Source organism: Petaurus breviceps, unplaced genomic scaffold (genome assembly GCF_028583685.1).
Source record: "Petaurus breviceps papuanus isolate PSGF00001 unplaced genomic scaffold, PetGlider_PUasm1.0 90897, whole genome shotgun sequence".
Lineage (NCBI taxonomy): Eukaryota > Metazoa > Chordata > Mammalia > Diprotodontia > Petauridae > Petaurus > Petaurus breviceps.
The window spans coordinates 14,825,440-14,849,042 of record NW_027187374.1 but is presented as its reverse complement, the minus strand read 5'-3'; the positions used below and the strand labels follow the sequence as shown (position 1 = coordinate 14,849,042).

Here is a 23,603-nt window from a genome sequence, read left to right as displayed (position 1 = left end):
AACCACACTGACCTGATCCCTAAAAGTCTTAAGTGTATCTCATATTAGTTCTTATGACAAAGTTCCCTCTCTGCCTCCCCCCACTCTCTCAGCTGAGACCTTTGCCTCATATTTTATAGAAAAACTTAAAACCATTCTCTATGAGCTCCTTCTTCTTCCCCCTTCCTCATCTCCTATCACTCATATGCTTTCTGCCACTATCTCATCCTCTCCTGTCTCACATGATGAAGTGGCCTTACTCCTTACCAAGGCTAACTCCTCTTTAAGAAATCCCATTCCAGCCCATTCCCTCCAACAGATCCCCACCTTTATCATCACCACTTTTACTTATTTTCAGTCTCTCTCTGTTTACTGGGTCATTGTCTACTCTCTACAAATACACCCATGTCTCTCCTACACACTAAAACTCTCACTTGATCTTTCCATTTCAACATGACCTGCATTCCTTCCATCCCTGTTTTTCCCCTCAAGGCTGTCACTCTTCCACTGGCTACACTTTCCTCCCTTCCCACAATCCCTTTGTGAGTCAATTCAACTCTTCACAATGCCCTGCTCACTTATCCTATTGCTAATCATACCTTGCCAAACCCCAACGCTGGATTGCTCCCACTCTCTGATGCTTTTGCTTCTATTTACATGCTACAGAACAGAAAAGTACAAAATCATGAAGCCATGTTCCCTGGGCCTACCACAAATGTATCTTTTCTAAACTCAGCTGGGCTGTCATTGCACCAAAGTAATAATTCTGTTGTTGTTCTATTGTTCTGACTGAAGTCACGTCTGACTCTTCATGACCTCATGGACCATAGCATGGTCCTTCTATCCATCCCTGTCCAAGTTCACATTCATTGTTTCCATGACACTATCTATCCATCTCATCCTCTGCCATCCCCTTTTCCTTTTGCCTTCAATCTTTTCCAACATCCCATTGAGTCCCATCTTCTCATTATGTGGCCTTCCAAGAAGCAAGTGTCTTTTAATTTCATGGCTGCATTCACCATCTGCATCAGTCTCTAAGCCCACAAATATAAAATCTGACACTGCTTCTATTTCTTCTTTTTCTATATGCCAGGAGGTTATGGGACCAGTTGCCAAGCTCTTAGGTGTTTTTGGTTTTTTTATGTTAAGCTTCAAGCCAGTTTTTATGCTTTCTTCTTCCACCCTCATCAAAAGGTTTCTTTGTTCCTCTTTACTTTTTGCCATCAAAGTGGTATCATCTGCATATCTGAAATCTTTGATATTTCTCCCAGCAACCTTAATTCTAGCTTTTGATTCATCTAGCCTGACATTTTACATGATGTACTCTGCATATAAGTTAAATAAATAACATGACAATATACAGCCTTGTCACATTATTTTACCAATTTTAAACCAATTGGTTGTTCCCTGTTCAATTCTAACTATTGCTTCTTGGCATGCATACAGGTACCTTAGGAGACAAGTAAAATGATCTGGTAACCCCATATCTTAGAGGACTTTTCTATATATTTTTCTCCCCCATCTCATGTACCCTTCAATTTCATAACATAGTCCCACAAAAAAAAAAAAACATGAATTCACCTATAGATAAAGTGTCACCAAGTTCTGTCCATACTGCCCAGGCCAGCATCTCCACTAATACTTCTACCTTTACCTCCCTGTCCTTGTGAACACTTAGAAGTCTCTTACTGCTGGGACTGCTGCTGTTGCTGTCTTTAGCTATTTACTGCATTCCATTCACCCTTCTTGAATTTCTATTATCTGGAGTGCTCAAGAAGCAAATCATCTCTCCAAGTCTGGTTTTCTTTCTAAGAATGTTTCAAATGCTTCCTTACTAGTGACTGTTCATCTTTTTTCATTTATATAGTTAAGTTCAATTTTTTAGGGAAGTTGCAAGAGTTGCATCCTGAGTACTTTGGAACACTTTATTACATTCCCTTCTATGTATTCTGGTGGGTCCAGAATAGTCTCGTGTTATTTGAATTTCTTTTCTTTTTTGTTTGAAGGTCTTTCTCCTGGTCACTTGCAGAACTTTTTTTTCTCCATGAAAGTGTTGATTTTAATCACTATTTATGTTTTATTTTGCAGCATTTTAAAAAATGTTTTTGTTTTCTTTTCTTGGAGATCTATGGATTCTTTGTATTGGTACTTCATTTTCTGTATTCAATAGTTCTGGGCAGTTTTCTTCTGTTATTTCCTGCATTATGTTGTTCAGGCTTTTTGTCATTTTCTCCTAGGAGACCTATAATACTTAGACTTTTTCTATGCATCCTGTCTTCAAGATTCATATGTTTTGTTTTAATAGGGAGCATGTTTTCTTTTAATGTTATTACTCTTTCACTTCTCTTCTTCTAGATTGTCTTTTACTTCTGTGTATTTTAATTACCAGTAAGTTGTCTTCTCTTTTGTTTCTTTAGAGAGAATTATCATCATAAATTCAAGTTTTTCTATTCATAATGCCCATTATTTTTGCCGTGCAGATAAAAAGTTCTGCTCTCAAAATTCTTATATTTCTTTTTCAAACTGCTCAGGACCCACATATTGTGGTTCCATGTTCTCCTCTAATTCTACAGGTCCTCTCTCTTATCAGGTGTTGGATCATTTTCCTTTGTTTTGCAATATTTATTCATATTTGTCTGAAATTGTTTATTAGATCTGGAGGTCATATTTCTTCCTGCTGTTCATTTTTTCCTGTTGATTTATCTGTGTATGTTTAAGGTCTTTGGGTTTTCTTCTTACTGAGATTTTTAAAAAATAATTTCAATGTTTCTCCCTCTTATTTTCCCCTGCTGTTCACTTTCTGACTCCCCTCCCCTCTGATGGTTTTCCAGGGTGTAAATCTCAAAGTGTCTTGGGCTCTTCCCATGCAAGGTAATTCATGATTCACCAGCCTAGGTCTTTGCCTCAAGTGACTTCTAGATGAACAAACCTGGTTCCAGGTCTTCTCTGAGCTCTTTCCTTTAGACTTAAAGGAAACCTTACCATTCAATCCCTATATTTTTCCTAGGTATCCTGTTCTGGCATCCTACCCTGCTTTCTCTGTTCTTCAGTTTTCTGCCCTGGAAATGGCAATTCAGAGAGACTCCATAATGGTACTCCGGAGTTGATTTCTGTAGTTTTTAGGTCTCTAAGAATCTAAAAAGAGGTGGATGAGGTAGGATATAGGGTTGAGCTATATTTCAAGCCCAGACATGAGGTAGGAGGTGAGGAAAGGGTTCTGAGTGAGCTCAGGGTAGGTATCAGTTTACAGGTGGTCTGTCTTTTTTAATCTTCTTTTAGATTACAGGTGTCTTAGATCATGGATACAGCTGAAGTTGTATCATCTTCAGTGCATAATTTCTATGTTGGAGAGGTTTGAGAAGTTGTGGAGATAAGAGAAAATATCTAGTCTGCCATCATATTGATCATGTGACCTATAAGTCCCCCTCTAAGTCACTTTAATTAAAATTGTGTATTTCTGTCTATTGTTCTAGTAGACTTTAAATTTAAAATATTCATATTATTAACTGGTCCCAAATAGCAGAAGATGTAAAAAAAAAAAGTTGGGACTAATTATTAAGGGATCAAATATTTTAATTTTAAAACAATGATACTCTAAATTAGCTTAAATGAGATTCTCCCTAAAGGTTTTGGAAAAGTTGACTTAGTAATTTTTAAATGTCTTTTTAGATTTCACGCTTTTAAAAATAACATGGAAAAGTGAAATTTTCAGCAAGTAAAAGCCTAGCTAAAGTGACTATTGACTCAATTAGAACAAAATTCCCTTTGGCTTCACAAGAGAGTTGCTGCTTCCAATTCAAAGGTCTTTTTTTTCTGGTTGTTGTTCCCTGGAGGTAATAAGGCCATGTACACACTTTAAATGAGCATATTCTTTGGATGACAGAATCTCCTAATTTAATAAATTGATTCCATAAGGGTTTAGCTACCAGCTAGTGTAAAGACTACAAATTACACATTCCTTAGCCATCATTAGTTAAACAAAAATGTTCTACATATTTTCTTTCAAAAATACCAGATACCCCAAATTCTTAGTACTTCTAATCCTAATCTAGGCCTCAATTCTAATCAGAAAACATTCTAGAACTTATTGAAAGTTGAGAATAAAACAATTAACTATTTTGAGTTAAGAGAATTTTATGAATTGTTTTTACTGTAGAAAATGAGTAATGAGAATTGCCTCCTTCCATCATCTCCTCTCTTCCATAGTTCTGTTTGGCATATATGGTGACTTCTATAAGCACTTGGAAGAATGGCTCATTGAATTCACTAAGGGAAATATTTTACCCCAAGATTAAGATTTTTATTGTGAACATCTGTGTGTGAATATTTGGTACAAAGTATAAAATGACTGCATTGTCAAAATATTCTTTTGCAAAAGTTCACTTCTCTTGGGTGATGACTAATTGTCTTCTGCTGATTAGTAATAATGATTATGTAAAATGATGATTCTATGAGACTTTTTCTACCAGTAAATGAAATAACATATTTCATACTTTAGATTCTTGTATATTTAGCTATTCCCAAGAAATTAATGAGATACATTTCCCATTATGTATTCATATTCTTATATGAATTACATGCATATGTCAAACAGAACAAAATTCCTTATGTTTTTTAAGAGAGATATTGTTATCTACATAAAATCACATCTATTTTCCATAATTAAATATGCATAAATCAAATGGATGTAAGCAGCATGGTTCAGTGTCAAGGACTTTCAAATTTGAAATGGGAAGATCTGGGTTCTAATCTCAGTTCTGCCACTTAATACTTGTGTGACAGTGGTCTAGTCACTGTGCCTCACTGAACCTTAATTTCTTCATCTGAAATATGAAGGAACTGGAAATCTGTCCTATCCAATTCAATTCAACAAGTATTTATTACCACCCATTGTATGCACTATACTGGATATAAAGACAGTCCCTAACCTCAAGGAAGTTGCTCTCTACTGGGTAAAACAAGGCTGTAAGGGAGAAGCAAATATAAAATGTACATAAAATGAACAAAAGTAATTGCTCAGGGGCACTAACAATATTGCAGATGTTAGAGTAGACTTCGGGATCACTCAGACTAGCAGATTAGATCCCTGAAGGGTGGCCACTATTTTTCTCCTCAACATTCTAGGGATAACCCTGGAGGTGAGGCTTGTGGCTCCTTAAAATAACTAACAAGAACCCATCCAATATGTTCCCCACTGTCAGTTAAGGAGTTAACATTTCCTTAATATCAATCAATAAATTAATATCTATTAGTTTTTATAAAGAAATATTTACTTAAATTTTTTTTAAAAAGGACCAAAATACAAAAACTTCTTCTCAGGTCAGAGGCATACTTTCTCTTCTATCCATGCCTTTGGTCCCTGGTACAATTGTATATTGTAATTGTAATTGGTACAATATACCCCTCAAAAGAAACCCAGGAGTCTTTCTTACTTTTTTATCAAAAAAAGTCCCTTCATTATGTCCCTTACCAAGCCTCCGTGTGGAGTTGAATCAGAAGAGCATGTTGACTATGCTCTCATTGACCAGATCCCCTTTTTCCATTATACATGCACATAGAGGATGGTTCTTCACCAGTCTGAAAATTTGTATTTTATATTCTACAATTTTTAATAAATTTTGTTGTTTTCATATCACTTATATTTTATCCCCTTCATTGAGAGTCATCCCTAATAAAAATTTTTAAAAATTAATAAGAAAAAGGGGGGGATTACCACAAATCTAATCAGCATATGAAATCTCTAAAATTATCTGCATCCATGATCTTCCACTTCTTCAAAGAATCAGAGGGAGATGTCTAATATCTCTTTTTCAGGAACAAATTTGGTTGTTATATTTTTGTAGGGATCAGTATTGATTACCATTATGTTGCTGTTCTATAAAATTACATTGTTGTAGTCACCATGTCTGCTATTTTCCTGGTTTTGTTTAATTCATTTTGCATCAATTCATATGCCTTTCCATGATTCATGTTCTCATTTCTGAAATAATATTCCATTACCTTGATTACCTCAATTTACTTAGTTATTCCTCAACTGAGCATCTATATTATTGCCAGATCTTTGCTGTAACAAAAATTGTTGCTATAAAAATCTTAGTGAATATGAGTCCTTTACCTCCTAAAGGTTTATGAATAACAGGGTAATCTGCAAAGGAAAGGATATTTTCAGGGAAGATGGTTTTCTGATACACCAACTCCACAAAGATTAAAGAATAATGAATGAATGAATAAAACATTTATTAAATGCTTACTATGTACAAAATACTATGTGAAATGCAAATTAAAAAGTACAGCAAGGGTACAGAGCCCAGACAATAAAGTGAGCATTTTTGCTGAGCTCTTCAAACAGTCTTCTCTAAACAGCACTTCAAAAAATTTTTCAAATCAATTTCTAAGTGTCATAACCAACAAAAAGTCACAATGAGTCATTTTTCTAATCCAGAACAGTTTAGGAGGAAAGAGAGCTCTGTAGTCAATGGTGTGGGGACTGGCCAGGAGCATGGCACAGAGGAACCATGTCATATGGGCCTTGGAGATAGTGGTGGTGGCAGCAGCAGTGGTAGCAATATCAGGAGCTCTCACTGCCCAGACAGTGGATGACTGAATAGTCAGAAATAGATTAAAGGGGCCCAGGATTGGGTGCCATTTGGTAATTCCATCTCCCAGTACACAGTTCTGGGTCATAGTTCCAGGGAAGAGAGGAGCTAGGAATACAATAAAAAATAATTTACCCAGCAAAAGTGAGTATAGTCCTACAGGGAAAAAATGGACATTTAAAGAAATAGAGGACTTCCAAGCATTCCTCATGAAAAAAAAAAAAAACAGAGCTGAATAGACAATTTTACATTCAAAAACAAGACTCAGAGAAGCAGAAAATGAGAAATCACAAAAAACTTAGTAAAGTGAAGCATTTTACATTCTAAAATGTGAAGATGATATATGTAATTCAAAAGAAGACTATTACCATTGTGACAGTTAGAAGGAGTCAAATTAATAAAAGCATAAGAGCCATTCCTAATTGATAAATGGTCAAAAGATATGAAGAGGCAGTTTTTAGAAGAAAAAGATCAAATTTATCAATAGTTGTATGAAAAAAAGGCTATAAATCACTAATAATTGGAGGAATGCAAATTAAAACAACTCTGAAGTACCACCTCACACCTGTCAAATTAACTCAACATGACAAAAAAAGAACAATTACAAATGGTGGAAGTGATGTGGGGAGAAAAAAAACAGGTTCACTAAGGTACTATTGGAGGCATGAGCTGGTCTAACCATTATGCAGAATAATTTAGAACCATGTCCAAAGGGCTATAAAACTGAACATACCCTTTGACCTAGCAATGCAACTACTAGGATATATATGTACAAAAATCTTTATAGCAACTCTTTTTGTGGTGGTAAAGTCTTGGAAACTTAAGGGATAACCATTAATTAGGGAATAGCTGAATAAATTATATTATATGATTATGATTGAATACTACAGCTATCCCTTCCACATCACAACTTTCCCCATTGTGGTTTCAATATGTCACACATTGGCATAAAAAATAAATGGGAATTTTGGGGGAGTTTTTCAGAAGCCACCAATGATACATTAAGGCCAGCAGAAAACACAAAGCCTATGACCAAATACTTAAACTAAATTTTACAGTAAGATCCTGAAAACACCCCATAAAAGAAAAAAAATTCTGACTTCTTCTGTGGTACAAAAGGAGGGTCAAAAAATTTTACTCTGATTTTACAGATCACAGGGGTGCTGCTCCCCTAACTCCCATAATGTGGAAGGGATAAGTACATTACATTATAAGAAATGATGAGGGGTGATACCTTCAGAAAAACCTGGGAACACTTATATGAATTAATGAAGAGTGAAGAGAGCATAAATAGGAGAACATTGTACAGAAAACAGCAATGTTGCAGTGGTGACCAAGTGTGAGACTTAGCTACTCTGATTAATATAATGATCCAGACAATTTCAAAAGACTCATTATGAAGGATGCTATCCACCTCCAGAGAGAGAACTGATAAACTCAGTGCAAATTAAAGCATATTTTTTCACTATCTTTATTTCTTGCTTCTTTTTTTGTTGCAACATGACTAATATGGAAAAGTTTTGCATCAGTATAATGAGTATTGTATTTCTCATCTTCTCAATGAATAGAGAGGGGTAGAGGGAGAGAGAATTTGGAACAGAAAATAAACACTTTTAAAAAATAATTAAGGTAACTTCTGCTCTCAAGAAGCTCACAGTCTAATGGTGTAATGGCAAGCAAAATAGTACTTTGCTCCTTGTTTCAGCTATTCAAGTGCCTTTGAGCAACCTTTGATTGTATCAAGTCTTTGTTGGAAACAGTATACATTGTGTTGCCCTTAATAAACCAAAGGGAGTTTAGAAACCTTCCCTTACCTTAATAGGCCTAATGTCATCACATGGAGCCTATAGTGGGAGGAGCTTTCTGAAAAAGCAGACCAAGAAGGGCAAAACAGCAAGAAGCAGAGCAGATAAAAACTCGAGCATGAGCCAGAACTAAGAGAGAGAATATTTGCGATGTTGACACTCTGTCTGTTGTTTTGTGCTGGTGTTACTTTGTCAGACAGATGCACTCTGTTGAATTGTGTTACTTTTTCAGAGAGTAGCATTCTGTCTGTTGAATTGTGTTACTTTGTCAGACAAAAGCACTCTGTTGATTTATGTTGATTTCTCAGACAGAAAGCAAATTGAGATGACAGTGTTGGAAATGTGCATAAAAATATTGTAGCCCTGTTGAGCTTTGATTTTCTAGAAACAGAAACTGTGAAGAGCTTGGGGTGGAGTAGTCCCTGTGAGCTGCAATATAGAACAGGGGTGAAGAGCTGCCTATCTGTGATCCAGGCAATAGTCAGGTGAATCCAGGCAAGAACTGGGAGCATGGAAGAGGAGCCATTGGGTTTGGAAGTCAGCCTTGAGTTAAGAAGAAAGGAGATTCTTGGGTACTCAGGGCTGACTTACTGTGACTTAGGGGTGAATGGCCTTTGTACTTTGCACTACCCCTTAAGGATGATTGGCTTAAGGATGAATGGAAGCCAGCCTCCAATCAAGATGAAAGAAGACTTTAGATGGGTACTTTATATTAATTGAGAAGATTGTGACTTTACTGAACGATGTTTTGTTTAAGACTGTGGCCACCTTAGTAATAAGTTGTCATGTTATGTTCTTGTGAACATTGTGCTTTAGTTTTTTTTAATGTTTTGCTTTAGTTTATTGCTGAATAAATATAGAGAGTTCACTATACTATTCAATTAGATCCTTAAAGTTATTCACAGCAGCAGTCCTTAGGAGAGCTGCTCATGATTGGCTTTACAAATGGGTGAGATGTATATAGAAGCATTTAGCAGCAAGTCATATGAAAAGGTCTATAGGGGGAAAAAGAGGGAATGATTATGGATTGAGCAACATTTGATAATTCTCATCTTCACTGGACAAAAGAGAAGAATATCATGTAAGCACAAACATTTGGGTACAGAAATTTCACTCAACAAAGCAACAGGAGGGAAAATTATAAAGAAGGCAGATTAAAGGAAAGATTAGTCAAAGCAAAACAAATTCTTAAAAAGAGTGGAAAACAAAAAAAAAAAAGGAAAAGCATAAGAAAATAGGATGGAGAGAAATGCACAAACCACAATCATATCTATGAATGGGAATAGGATGAATTTACTCATAAAATGGAAGAGGATAGGAGAATGGATTAGAAACCAAGATCCCATATGTTGCTCCCAAAAAATACACTTAAAGCAGAAAGATAAATGCAAAATTAAAATAGACTAAAGCCAAGTTTATTTTGTTTCAGGCGAAGTAAAAAAGGTGAGTAGAAATATGATCACAGGCAAAACAATAGCAAAATATAGTTCTAACTTGAAAAGATAAATAAGGAAATTATGTTTTGCTGAAAAGTACCAAAGACAATTAATTAATAACAATATTGAACGCATATTCACCAAATACCATAGCATGTACATTCTTAAATGAAAAGTTTAAATGAGTTGTAGAGAAAAAGAGTAAAACTAAAATAATGTTGTTCATTCGTTCACTCATGTCTGATTCTTCATGACCCCATGGACCATAGTACATCATGCCCTTCTATCCTCCACTGTTTCTCAAAGTCTGCCCAAGCTCATGTTCATTGTTTCCATAACACTATCTATCTATCTATCTACCTATCTATCTATCTATCATCTATCTATTTATCTATCTCTCTACCTATCTATCTCAATCTCTGCCATCCCCTTTTCCTTTTGCCTTTAATCTTTCCCAGCCTCAGTGTCTTTTCCAATGACTCCTATCTTCTCATTATGTGATCAAAGTATTTAAAATACAGCTTCAATATTTGACTTGGCAGTGAATTGCCTGAATTAATTTCTTTAAGTATTGACTGATTTGATCTCTTTGCTGTCCAAGGGACTCTCAAAAGTCTTCTCCAGCAACACAATTCAAAAATATTGATTCTATGGTGCTCAGCTTTTCTTATAGTACAACTCTCATAACCATACATTGGTAATGGAAAAAAACATAATTTTGACTATATGGACTTTTGCTGACAAGTTGATGTCTCTGCTTGTTAGTATGATGTCCAGATTGCCATAACTTTCCTTCCAAGAAGCAAGTGTCCTTTAATTTCATGGCTATAGTCACTGTCTGATATGATCTTTGAGCCCAAGAATATAAAATCTGACACTGCTTCCATTTCTTTTTCTTCTATTTGCCAGAAAGTGATGGGGCCAGTTGTCAAGATCTTAATTTTTTTATTTTAAGCTTCAAAACAGTTTTTGGGTTTTCTTTTTTCACCCTCATTAAGAGGCTTCTTAATTCCTCTTCACTTTCTGTCATCAGAGTGGTATCACGTACATATCTGAGATTGTTGGTATTTCTCCTGGCAACCATAATTCTGGCTTTTTATTCATTCATCCTAGCATTTCATATGATGTACTCTGCATATAAGTTAAATAAATAAGGTAGCAATATACAGCCTTTTCCAATTGTATTCCTTTTCCAATCTTAAGTCAATTAGTTGTTCCCTATTCAGTTCTATGATCTGTTGCATGCAAGAAACATAACTGAAAACAAAGACATACACAGAGTGGTTGGAACATAATTTAGGTAAATGCCCCCAAAACAGGAATTGCAATTATACTATCAGATAACATGAAAACAAATTCACAATGTAAAAAGATAAAAAAAAAAAAAGGAAACTGCATTATGCTGAAAGGGACCACAGGAAACAAGGTAAATACATCTTTTACAGACCATAATGCAATAGTAATACTAACCATTTCAGGGACCACATAAGACCCAAATGGAAATTTAACAATGAAATCCTAAATAACCAGTGGATTAAAGAACAAATCATAGAAAGAATTTAAAATTATGTGAACTAAAATTGTAATGGTGAGAAGACATACCAAAATTTCTGGGCTACAGCTAAAGCAGCCCTCTGGTGGGAAATTACATCCCTACAAACATACAATAAAAACATAGAAAAGAACATTATTGAGCTGAACATATACTTTTAAAAGCTAGAAATCCAACAAATAACCAAACCTAAAGTAAACACAAAAAATAGGAGGTGTTGACAATTAGAAGAGAAATAAACTAGAAACAAAGAGAAATTGGTTTAGTTTTTAGAAACTTTACTATAGAAACTATGTTGTAACAGGAAATCAGCTTGTGGAACTTATTCTTACAAATCTACTAGGAGCTTTTCTAATACATTTGTTCTTATGTTGAAGACTAAGTTTGTCAGGAAGAAAAACCAAATAAAATATATTAGGTAATATCCCCAAATGCACGCCTGTCTAACCAGCCCCTCCCTTTGGCAAACAAAATTCAATGTATGCTTCATATTTCAGTGTCTATGTGTCTTTTAATTCCTAGAATACTTTCAGGGATGATTGTCATTCTTTTCCTCAACTACCTTGTTGATTGTAGCACAAATAGAAAAAAAAAGAATTTTATAACTGGCTGATGAGGATCTGGAGAGAAAACAGAAGAAAATGTTTACTTGAGAAGAAATTTTATGATTTGGGTCAATTATACACTTTGGGATGGGCAAATCCAGATGAAGTCTGGGTTTTTTAAATAAGTCAAAATTATTTTTCAAATACTTTGGGTTTCATTAAAAGTTTTTTGCATAACTTTTAAACTGATATGGATTGTGAATTGTAATCCATGTGTTTGTAGAATAATTTTCATGTAAATCATCAAAAAAAGTTGTTCAAAAAGCCTATGAACTCATTTAGAAATTGTTAAGCTTATGTACTGGGAATTTTTTTCTTGTTATAAAAAAATTAAAAATAAGGGGTGGCCAGGTGGCTCAGTGACTAAGAGTACCAGCTCCAGTGTCAGGATGACCTGGGGATCAAATCCAGGCTCAGATACTTAGCACCACACCCAGAAATAACTGGCCGTGTAACCTTGAGCAAATTACTTAACCCCGATTGCTTTAAAAAATATATAAAAAATACACCATATTCTGCTGAAGGTAAAAGCCTTTAAACCCTAAATTTCTATTTGAATTTAAATTTTTATTTAGTTAAATACATAAAATTAATATTGTGCATATATTAATATAAAATAGATCTATAGAATTTGCACATATATCATAACAATTCATATACTTAAATATTGCAACAAACAAATGTGAAAGATCTCTTTGGTGAAGACAAGTTTGGAGGTATAATTTTTAAATCATTAGCTCCATTGAGTTTTGTTTAGAAAGTTACTTTTTCAAGAAATCAGCAATAATATTTTAAGAGAGAAATTATATCCTCACTACATTTAGTATAGAATATTATATTATTTTCTCTCTCTTTCTAGATTAGCTGAATCTAAGGAATAAATTAACTAGTCAATTTAATATAAACCTAAATCTTGAATATTTATACTCATGGTTGTTTTCCAATAACCAACATGGCTAAGTATGGAGAGGCTCAACATCAGATTGGCCAAAGAGCAATGAATGTTTTTGGCCACAGCAACTCCAGACAACCTTCTCTCAAGCCATAGAAGACTTGTGATCTGCATTAGTAGAGTGTGAATACATCAAGAAGGGCCCACTCTTAGGGTAACTTGAATTAAGAATTCTTTTTTTTTTTTTTGCTTTTTGGAGGGGGCAAGGATAGGCAGTTGGGGTTAAGTGACTTGCCTAAGGTCACACAGCTAGTAAGTGTTAAGTGTCTGAGACAGGATTTGAATTCAGGTCCTCCTGACTTCAGGGATGGTGCTCTATTCACTGTACCACCCAACCACCCTGGATTAAGAATCCATTCAGAAGCAGCAGGATGTTTTTGGCCAGCCTGGGCAAAAATTAATGCACTTCTTTTTTCTGCCTTCCTCTCATAATAACCTTTTGATGTCTGCATCATCTCATCGAGTTCTATTATTTGCACAACATATTCAAGTAACTGAAGACACTGACTTACTAGTTAAGCTATAAGAATGAGCTGAGAGAATTAGCAGCTGCTATTCTTGAATAAGAGACTTAGAAAGATTTGGAAAATCTTGGCTAATTGTGTAATTTGATTCTGAAGAAGAGATACAAAAATGTACCACCTCCTTTCTTTTCAGAGTTAAGTCCCAATGACTGTGGAACACAACCTATATTGTCAAACTTGGTCAATGTGCTGATATGTTTTGCTGAATTAAAAAAAAAAAGAACTTTGTTTTAAGGAATGGGAAAGGGAAAGAACATATGGAGAAATTAGTGATTTGTATTAATCTTTCATGTTTATTCATCTTTCATACATTAGTTTATAGTTTATAGTTCTTTTGAGGGGTCTTTGTTCATATTCTTTGACCACTTGTCCATTGTAGAATTCCTTTCTGTGGTAGAGATTTGGGCTGATGAGACGTCATGGTATGGTGGGTAAATAAATGACTTCAGATTTACAAAGACCTGGGTTCAAGCTTTGCCTCCGGTATATCCTGGTTGTATGACCATCGGCAAGTTACCTAACTCTCAATTGCCAAGCAATTCTCTAAGACTGCAAATTGCAGAGAGGGTAATCTGCATTAGCGCTTTAGTGCTAAGTAGTAAGGAAATTGCTCCCTGGGCATTCTCTACACTATTGAAATAATTACATACATATGCTTATTATTTTACTAGACCAGCAATTTTGTATATGTGCATATACATATACATGTCTAAATATGTGTGTATACACACATTATATTGTTGTATGTAATATACACAACATAATTTACATTGTTACAAACTTTATATATCACATGAATATGTTAATATATATTTACATAACACATATATGCATATATATACACATATATATTTATATTTGTTTGGTTAAAATGGTGACAGTGAACTAACATATCTCAATTCTCAAAGTCTCTTCAGCATGTCATTTTCCTTTTTTCATCAAATTTGCCAAACTAGTGAGCATGTCTCATTTTTGGAGGGGTCAATATTATTAATAATCATTAATGATTATTAATAATTATATAGTATATAATAATACATAGTAATTATTAATAAAATTAAATTATTAATAATTTTAATTTTTTTCCTATGGCCATTGATAACTTGCCACCTCTTCTTAATCCCTTCTATTTCTGTTAAATCTCTACCACTTTTGTCTTTTTTTATTCCCAGTTTTTCTTTTTTTTTTTTTTAAGCAATTGGGGTTAAGTAACTTGCTCAAGGTTACACAGCCAGTTATTATTTCTGGGTGTGGTGCTGAGTATCTGAGCCCAGATTTGATCCAGGTCATCCCGACACTGGAGCCGGTGCTCTTACTCGCTGAGCCACCTGGCCACCCCTAAGCAATTGGGGTTAAGTAACTTGCTCAAGGTTACACGGCCAGGTGTTTCTGGGTGGGTGCTAAGTGTCTGAGCCCGGGATTTGATCTCCAGGTCTCTCTCAACACTGGAGCCGGTCCTCTTACTCGCTGTGCTACCTGGCCACCCCTATTCCCAGTTTTTCATGAAACATTCCCTTGATAGCTCTAATTTTCTTGAAAAGATCTCTTGTCTTTCCTATTCTATTGTTTTCTTCTATTTCTTTGCATTGCTAATTTAAGAAAACCTCATCTCTCCTTGTTATTTTCTGGAATTCTGTATTCATTTGTGTTTATCTTTCCCTTTCTCCTTTCCCTTTTGCTTTCCTTCTTTCCTCAGTTATTTGTAAAGTCTTATCAGACAGCCATTATGCTTCCTTTCTCTTCTTTCTCTTTGAAGAGTTTTTTGTTGCTGCCTCCAGTAGAATATTATGAGCCTCTGGCTTAGTTCTTTACTCACTCCATCTACTGGATCTAATCCCTTAAATCTATTCATCACTTTGACTTCATATGCATAAAGGATGTTATTTGGGTCATACATATATGGTCTGACAGTTTTCCCTTCTTTCTTTAAGTCTGAGTTTTGCAATAAAAAGCTCTTGATCTGATCCACAGTAAGCTCTAGGCCTTGTTTTAACTGTCTTTGTAGAGCTTCATCACCTTTGTTTGCAAAGTATATAAGCAATCTGCTTTCAATATTGACCATCTGGTGATGTCCATATGTAGAAGTGCCTTTTAAGTTGTTGTAAAAGAGCATTTGTTTTGACCAGAGAGTTATCTTGACAAAACTCTATTAGTCTCTACCCTGTTTCATTTTGTATTCTAAGATCAAACTTGCCTGTTATGCCAATTACATTTGCTTTCCTACTTTTTAGCATTCCAATCCCCTATGATAAATATGACATCTTTTTCTTGGTGTTATTTTTTGGTATTATTTTTTAGTTGGTTGGTAATAAATAATATTTATTTAATAAATAAAATAAAATAAATAAAAATAAAAGGGAATCAATAAAACATTTTAAAAGTTGCACAGAGGGAAGGGAGAAGAGGTACAGAAGGGGTAAAAAATTTAAAAAAAGACTTATTATTACCCGATTAAAACATTGAAAAGCAATATATGAGGAGTTCATATTTTCTTGTATAGACCTCTTCCTTGCTCTTTGTGTCTTGAGATGTTTGTTTGTTAATAATTATTGGATTCATGATAGAAAGGATTTTTTTCCAAAGAAAAGGGGCAACACAAAAAAAATGTTGCTTAAAATAAGACAGTGGGGGTAAGAAGGAGAAAGAAGATTTTAAACTACATTTAACTGGGTAGAAGGAAAGGAGAAGGGCTTAAGAATGTGAAAAATATTTATAGCAACTCTCTTTGTGGTAGTAAAGAACTGGAAATTGTAGGGATGTCTATCAATTGGGAAATGACAGAACAAGTCGCGTTATATGATTGTAATAGAATACTGCTTTGCTATAAGAAATAATGAGCTCAATAATCTTAGAAAGGCATGGCTATGCTTTTGCATGAAATCACGACAAGTGAAATGAGTACAACCAAGAGAATATTGTATACAGTAATAGCAATGTTGTTTTAAGAATGACTTTGAGTAAATAAGTTATTTTGACTATTATAAATACCCAAATTAACTATAAAGGGCCTATGAAGGAAGACACTATCTGCATCCAGAGAGAAAACTGATAAATAGAAGTATGCACAAATTTGTCAGTAATGGTAGGGGGGGAGTGGGGGGAAGGAATGGGAGGAAAAAAAGAAAATTACATGATATATTTAAAAGGAATAGCAAGTTGTACATAATGAATTTGCAGTTTTATGTACAATTATCTTTTTTTTTCTATTCTGCTATGTTATAGAAATGCTTATTTTATTTCTTAAGTTCAATTTAACTCTTTTAAGGCTGACCATAAGTCCAATTAGCATTTTCTTTGAGTCTTTGCTTATAGTTGTTTTTATTTTGTTGTCTTCTAAGTTTATATCTTGGTCTTCCACCATAGTTGCCTTTTGTGGTCAAGTTCTTTTTTTTTGCTTGCTCATTTTCCCATCCTGTTTCTTGACTTTGAACTTTATGTTGAGTTGGGCTCTGCTCACCTGGAGGCATAGAGGCACTGTACCAAGCTTCACACTTTTTTGTGTCGATATTTTCAGAGTTAGATCTGGAGGTCTACAAGTTCTGGTTGCTTCCAAGGTAGTGTGAAACAGAAAGAGGTGTGGTCATTGCTCTCCTGGTCTGTGCTCTGGTATTTAGCCAAGAAAAACTTCTCTTCTCTTTCAGCTTCAAGTACTAGTGCTCCTCTTGGCCTGGAAACTATGACCAGCACCCCTGCTCCCTTGTGACCAATCACAAGCACTCTTCTCCACCCTGGAACTGTGGCCCAGAACTGCTTATGGATAACATAGTTAACAATAAGTTCCAATTGCACCCAGTGCCAGAAAAGGGTTGTCTGTAATCTCTTTCTGACCAGTTATCTAACCCTTTTATCATCTCTGGACTGAGAGCTCCCAAAGATGCTGCTGCTACTAAAGTCAATGAATTTTAACAAAATGTTTTTGATAACTGTAATCAAATGTAATTGGTTTCCTTCATAATCATATGTGTTTTATTTTATGCATTTAAAAATATTATTCTGAGAAGTGATCCATACACTTCACTGGATTATCAATAGAATCTGTGACACAAAAAAAAGTTAAACACTGTTTCTAGGAAGAATTAAATCTGCTGTATCAATCCTTGAACAGTAAGCATTCATTAAGAGTCTGTGTAGATTTCAGGTCATTTATAGGGATGGAGAACTAGACATTTTCTCCTTTCCTCATGGAATCTCAAAACTCCCTCTGTGCAGACTAATACACCAAGAAGTCTGATGAATTAAAACCAGACAATGTTAACTGTAATAATTAAATTCCTTATTCAGCATCCCTTCCTCAATAGCCCGGTTCTCAGAGAGGGCTTCAAAAACAAACCCACAGCCTTGTGCTCAGATATTAACTTCAGTTGCTTTGTCTCTTGGCACACCTTGACCATTCTGGTGCAACAAGCAGCAAGACTCAACACTACCCACATTCCTCCCCGCACCCCATTTATTGAGAGGGTAGAAGTATAGGAATGGGAAAGAATACTCTACCAAGGAAGGAAGCATGCTGAACTACTGTAGTGCTTAGCCAGAAGAAAAAAAGAACAGAAGGGAGTGGGGCAGGAAATCACTGTGGGAAGTGGGAGTGGGGTGGGAGGGTGGAGAAATGTGTGTGTGGTGGGAACTGCCTCAGGCTATCAGACCCAAAGGTGGGGCCAGTTCAGTCCACGGAGAAGTCATTTGGGGCTGGGAATGAGGCCAGTGAAAAGTGAATACTCCAGCATCAGAGGAGGTTGAGACTAATTTGAGGATTTCTGGGTCACTTGAGCAACAAGATGGAAAAAAATATATTTTCTCTGAGCCCTCTGACCTCTCAAACCTCTCCAAAAAAGAAATTATACACCAAAGATAAAGCAATTCCAACTGTCTGCGTGTCCTAAAATGCTGAAACCTAAAAGAAGGTTAAAAAAACCAAAACCATCAAACTGACATTCACTGACCCTGACCTTGAGCTTATTCAGCAGCCCTCCCTCACCTCCAATGCCACATGTAGTGATGCACTTGCAGACCCAAGGACCCAACACAAGCTTACAAGAAACCCACCTCTATACCTAATACCCTCTCCCTCTTTCCAGGGCCTTTAGAAACCCTGGCTTTAGGCTGTGGAAGTGTGCTTGAGCCATGACAGGAAAGGCACCATAGTCCTTCAAAGGGCAAAAGCCCATCAGGGGTCACAATTCTGTAGTACCTGCTCTGTAAAGCTCCGAACTGTCTGTGTGGGGCCAGAGAACTGAGAAAGAGGAGTGGGACAGCTCACCTGGATAGGAAACCATGGAGAGAGCAGGGTCCTAAATAGCATTCCACTAAGCCTAAAGGAAAGAGCTCAGTATCCAACTGGGGCCAGGTTTGTCCCCCTTTTGAGGGTCCAAGACCTAGACTGGGGAACTGTGAATTGTCCAGGGTGGGAGTAGGCTGGATTGATTTGAGATCCATCCTATAAGCTACCATCAAAGAGAAAATAGTTGGAAAGTAAACAATAATAGAAAATAAGGAAGGGAGGGGAAGACAAATTACCTGGAAGAAAATTTAAAGACCCTGAACATATACAGATAAATAAATATGGAAAATATTAACAACAGAAAGAAATAAGGTCTCCAGATCTCATAAACAAGTTCAGACATTTATGAATAAATACAGTGAAACAAGAGAAAATGATACAATACTAAATAAATAAAAAACCTTCAATGTAAGGAGAACATGGAACAAGAACACACTTTCTGAGCAGTTCCAAAGTGAAATGAGAATTATGAGAGTGGAAATTATGGCCTACACTGCTAAAGTAATGGGTAAAATTAAAAAAAAAAAACTGGAAAAATGGAGACTGTGGCAAGTCTCATCAAGAAAACAAAAAAGAGAACAGTAGATTGAGAATGCAAATATACATAAGTGAAGGATCATCTAGAAGAAGAGAAGCAATAAAAAATAACATTAAAAGAAAATATGCTCACTGTGCAAGCAAAAATACTGGTAGGGAAGACAGGATGTTTAGAAATAATCTAAGGATCATAGCTCTCCCAGAAGAACACAACAGATCTGTATGTACAAAAATATTTATAGCAGCTCTATTTGTGGTGGCAAAGAATTGGAAGTCAAGGGGATACCCATCAATTGGGGAATGGCTAAACAAGTTGTGGTATGTGAATGTAATGGAATACTGTTGTGCTATAAGAGTCAAGGAGAAGATGGACTTCATAATAACTTGGAGAGACTTATATAAACTGATGCTGAGTGAGGAGAGCAGAACCAGGAGAACTTTGTACACAGTTACAGACACATCATATTTGTGACAACTAACTTAGATAGACTGGGCTCCTCTGAGCAATACAAGGTTAGAAAACAACTACAAAAGACTCATGATGGAGAGGGATATCCACATCCAGAGAAAGAACTACAGAGTCTACAGATTGAAGCAAACTATTTGCTTTCTCTCATTTGTGTTTTGTTTTGTTTTATCCCTTCTTTCTCATTGTTCAGCCCATTGGTTATAATCCTTTACAACATGGCTAATGTTCAATGTGAAGGTATTTGTAGAACCTATATTTGATTACATGCCACTCTAGGGAGGAGGGGAGGGGAGAGGAGAGAGAGGGGGAGAAAATTTGAAACTTAAGAGATTGTGGAACTGAATGATGTAACTAAAAGTAAGTAAATAATTTTTTTTTAAAAAGGAATATATTAAATACTGCATGTTATGTTGAAAAAAGTCATTAAAAAAAAGAACACAACTGGACCCTCTTCCTTCCCCCCAAAAAACTCTTGATGTCACAATGAAGGAAATAATAGAAAAAAACTGCACAGAACTTTTGAACACAGAAAATGAAAAGTATGCACAAGCAACCATGAACTCCAACCCCATCCCCCCAAAAAAACAGACTAATTGAATTTATAAGCAAATTCCATCAAACAACTAAAGAATATTCAACTCCAATAATAAATAATAAAGATAAGTAATAGGAGAGGGAACATCACCAAATTCCAACTACAATATAATATGGTTTTGATATCTAAGTCAGAGAAAGGCAAAACAGAGAAAGGGAACTATAGGAAAGTTTCCCTAATGAAAATTGATGCAAGAATGTTAAATAAAATAGTAGCCATAAGACTGCATCAACATATCACAAAGATCATACATAATGACTAGGCTGGATTTATACCAAGAATACAGGACTGGTTCAATATTAAGAAAATTACAAACATAATTGATTATGCCAATAATAATATGATTTTAAAAATCATGTGATTATATCAATTGACACAGAAAAAGTTTTTGAAAAGATGTAACACTTTTTCCTATGAAAAAAACACTAGGAAGCATAGAAATGGAGCTTTCATAATATGATAAAAAAGCAAAACCAATTTAGATAGCATTATCTGTAATGGGGTAAACTAGAAGCCTTTCCAGTAAGATCAGAGGTAACATAAAAATGTTCACTGTGACCATCATTATTCAGTAGTGCTAAATTTGCTAGCTATTACAAAAAACAAGTGCAAGAAATTGAGGAAATAAGCATAGGCAAAGAGGTAAAGAAATTATTAATTTTGTGGATAGTATGAGGAATAAGTAAGAACTTCAGCAAAATTGCAGGATAAAAAATAAGCCAAAATAAATCACAAGCACCTCAGCATATTACTAATAGAACCCAGCAGGAAGAAATAGAAAGAGAAATTTCTTTTAAAATAACTATATAAAGTATAAAATGTTTTGGCATCTACCTGATAAGAGAAACACAACTACAAAATGCTCTATCCAAATAAAGATAGATCCAAATAATTGAATAAATATTCACTGCTTGTGGGTAGGCAGAGGAAATGAAATGAAATCACAATGCTTCAAAAATTAATTTATTTTTTCAGTACCATTCAATCAAATTACCAAGGAATTAATTTATGAGCCTAGGGGAAAAAAATAACAAAATCTGTCTGGAGGAACAAAAGGTCAAGAATATAAAGGAATTTCATGAAAGTGAGTGAAAAGGAAAAGGGCCTTGCAATACCAGATCTCAAACTATGTGACAAAGCAGTAGTTAGTCATCAAAACAAATTTAATACCAGCTAAGAAATAACTTATTCATTGGAACAGATTATGTGTGCGATATACAAATGCAAGTGAGTACAGAACCCTGTTAGGAAGCCTGAAGATTTCCGATAAGATAAGACTCACTATTGGAAAAACTAGAAATAAGTCTGGAAGGAACTAGATATCACCTAGGTATAGACGAATATCTCACACCTTATACCAAGGTAAGCTCCAAATGGGTACCTGACCTGAACGTAAAGGGGAACATCATAAACAAATTAGAGAAGTGGAGGCGGAGTCAAGATTCCCCAATCCATATAAAAAGGGGACTCTGAACAAACTTTGGAGCTGCAGAACCCACAAAATGACACATAGAAGCTAACCTCCCACTGAGGACAGCCTGGCAGACCAGCAGGAATCAGCCAGCTCAGTGCTCTGGGAGCTGAGTCCAGGCCTGAGTGAGCTGGAGGTTTTAGCCCCAGGGTGGGCCTGACCAGCTGCAGGCTAGAGGGACTCCAGATCACCAGCACCTTTGGTTGTTTCCAGAATTATCAACACATAGATGCTAAGGACAAAGTGAGAGGTCAGTGCAGTGTGGACTTTGGGACCAGTAGTCAGGAGAGCATCGGCTTTTGCCATGGGCGAGAAGCTGCTGAGACCCTCAGAGCAGCCAGCATCATGCACGTTGCAGCTTCAGCTCCTGGCCTGCAGAGTGTAGGGGGACCAAGCACCAGTCTGAGGGGTAATTGTTCTTGCTTTAACCTGCTTGTATATGGATTACATTCTAGGGTGGAGGTCCTGGGGTGTGTGACCAGCTTGCCAGAGTGTGTGGAGGCTTCAGAGAGGGGACCCAACTAATACCTCTGGCAGCTGAGAAAACCCCAGAATTTGGGATGAAAGCTCCCCTGTCTGGTGGCAGAGTCCTACTGTGGCAAAAAGCCCAAAAGTCAAATAATTGAGTGGCAAAATGAGCAGGCAAAGGAAGCAAAGCAGACAAAGATTCCAACATTACACTCCTATTTTGGGGACAAGAAGGAGCAAGGCATGAAACAGGAGGAAAACAGTGAAGTCAGAACTCCTGCACCAAAAGCTTCAAAGGAAAATACGAGCTGGTTACAGGCCATAGAGGACCTTAAGAAGCAGATAAGAGAAGTGGAGGAAAAATTGGGAAGAGAAACGAGAACAATGCAAGAAAATTATGAAGTAAGAGTCAACAGCCTGACTGAGGAAAATAACACCTTAAAAAACAGACTAACTCAATTGGCAAAAGAGGCTCAAAAAGGCAATGAGGAGAGGAATGCCTTAAAAAGTCGAATTTGCCAAATGGAAAAAGAATCTCAAAAGCTTAATGAGGAGAATCATTCCCTCAGATTTAGAATGGAGCAAAGGGAAGCTAGTGATTTTATGAGAAATCAAGATGCTGTTAAACAGATCCAGACAAATGAAAGAATAGAAGAAAATAGATCCAGGAGAGATAATTTAAAAATTATTGGACTACCTGAAAGCAATGATCAAAGAAAGAACCTAGAAATCATCCTCCAAGGAATTCTCAAGGAAAATTGCCCAGATATTTTAGAACAAGAGGGCAAAACAGAGGTTGAAATAATCTACTGATCACCTCCTGAAAAAGATCCCAAAAAGAAAACTCCTAGGAATATTATAGCCAGGTTCCAAAATTCCCAGATCAAGGAGAGAATATTACAAGCATCCAGCAAGAAAGAATTTGAATATTGTGGTAACAAAATCAGGATAACACAGGATCTGGCAGCTTCTACACTGAGGGATCGAAGGGCCTGGAATATGATATTCTGGAGGGCAGAGGAGCTGAAATTAAAACCAAGAATCACCTACCCAGCAAAACTGAGTATCATGTTTCAGGGCAAAATATGGTCATTCAGTGGAATAGAGGACTTTCAAGCATTCTTGCTGAAAAAACCAGAGTTGAATAGAAAATTTGACATTCAGATACAATAAACAAAAGAAGCTTAAGAAGATAAACAGGGAAAAGAAATCATAAGCCACTGATCAAAGTTGAACTATTAACATTCCTACATGGAAAAATGATAATTATTACTGATGAAACTTTTCTCAGTATGAAAATAGTTGAATGGAATAGAAATATATATATATATTATAT

The 23,603-nt window shown here is 35.7% G+C and overlaps 1 long non-coding RNA gene across 1 annotated transcript in view; it reads left to right on the top strand.

Moving 5' to 3' along the window:
* Window positions 1-17,544, top strand: part of LOC138151513 (uncharacterized) — a 60,772-nt gene extending 43,228 nt beyond the window's left edge. Inside the window, exon 4 of the long non-coding RNA XR_011165844.1 lies at window positions 17,091-17,544. This is a non-coding gene — a long non-coding RNA (uncharacterized lncRNA). The remainder of the gene's footprint in view (window positions 1-17,090) is intronic.
* The last annotated feature ends 6,059 nt before the right edge of the window (window positions 17,545-23,603 follow it).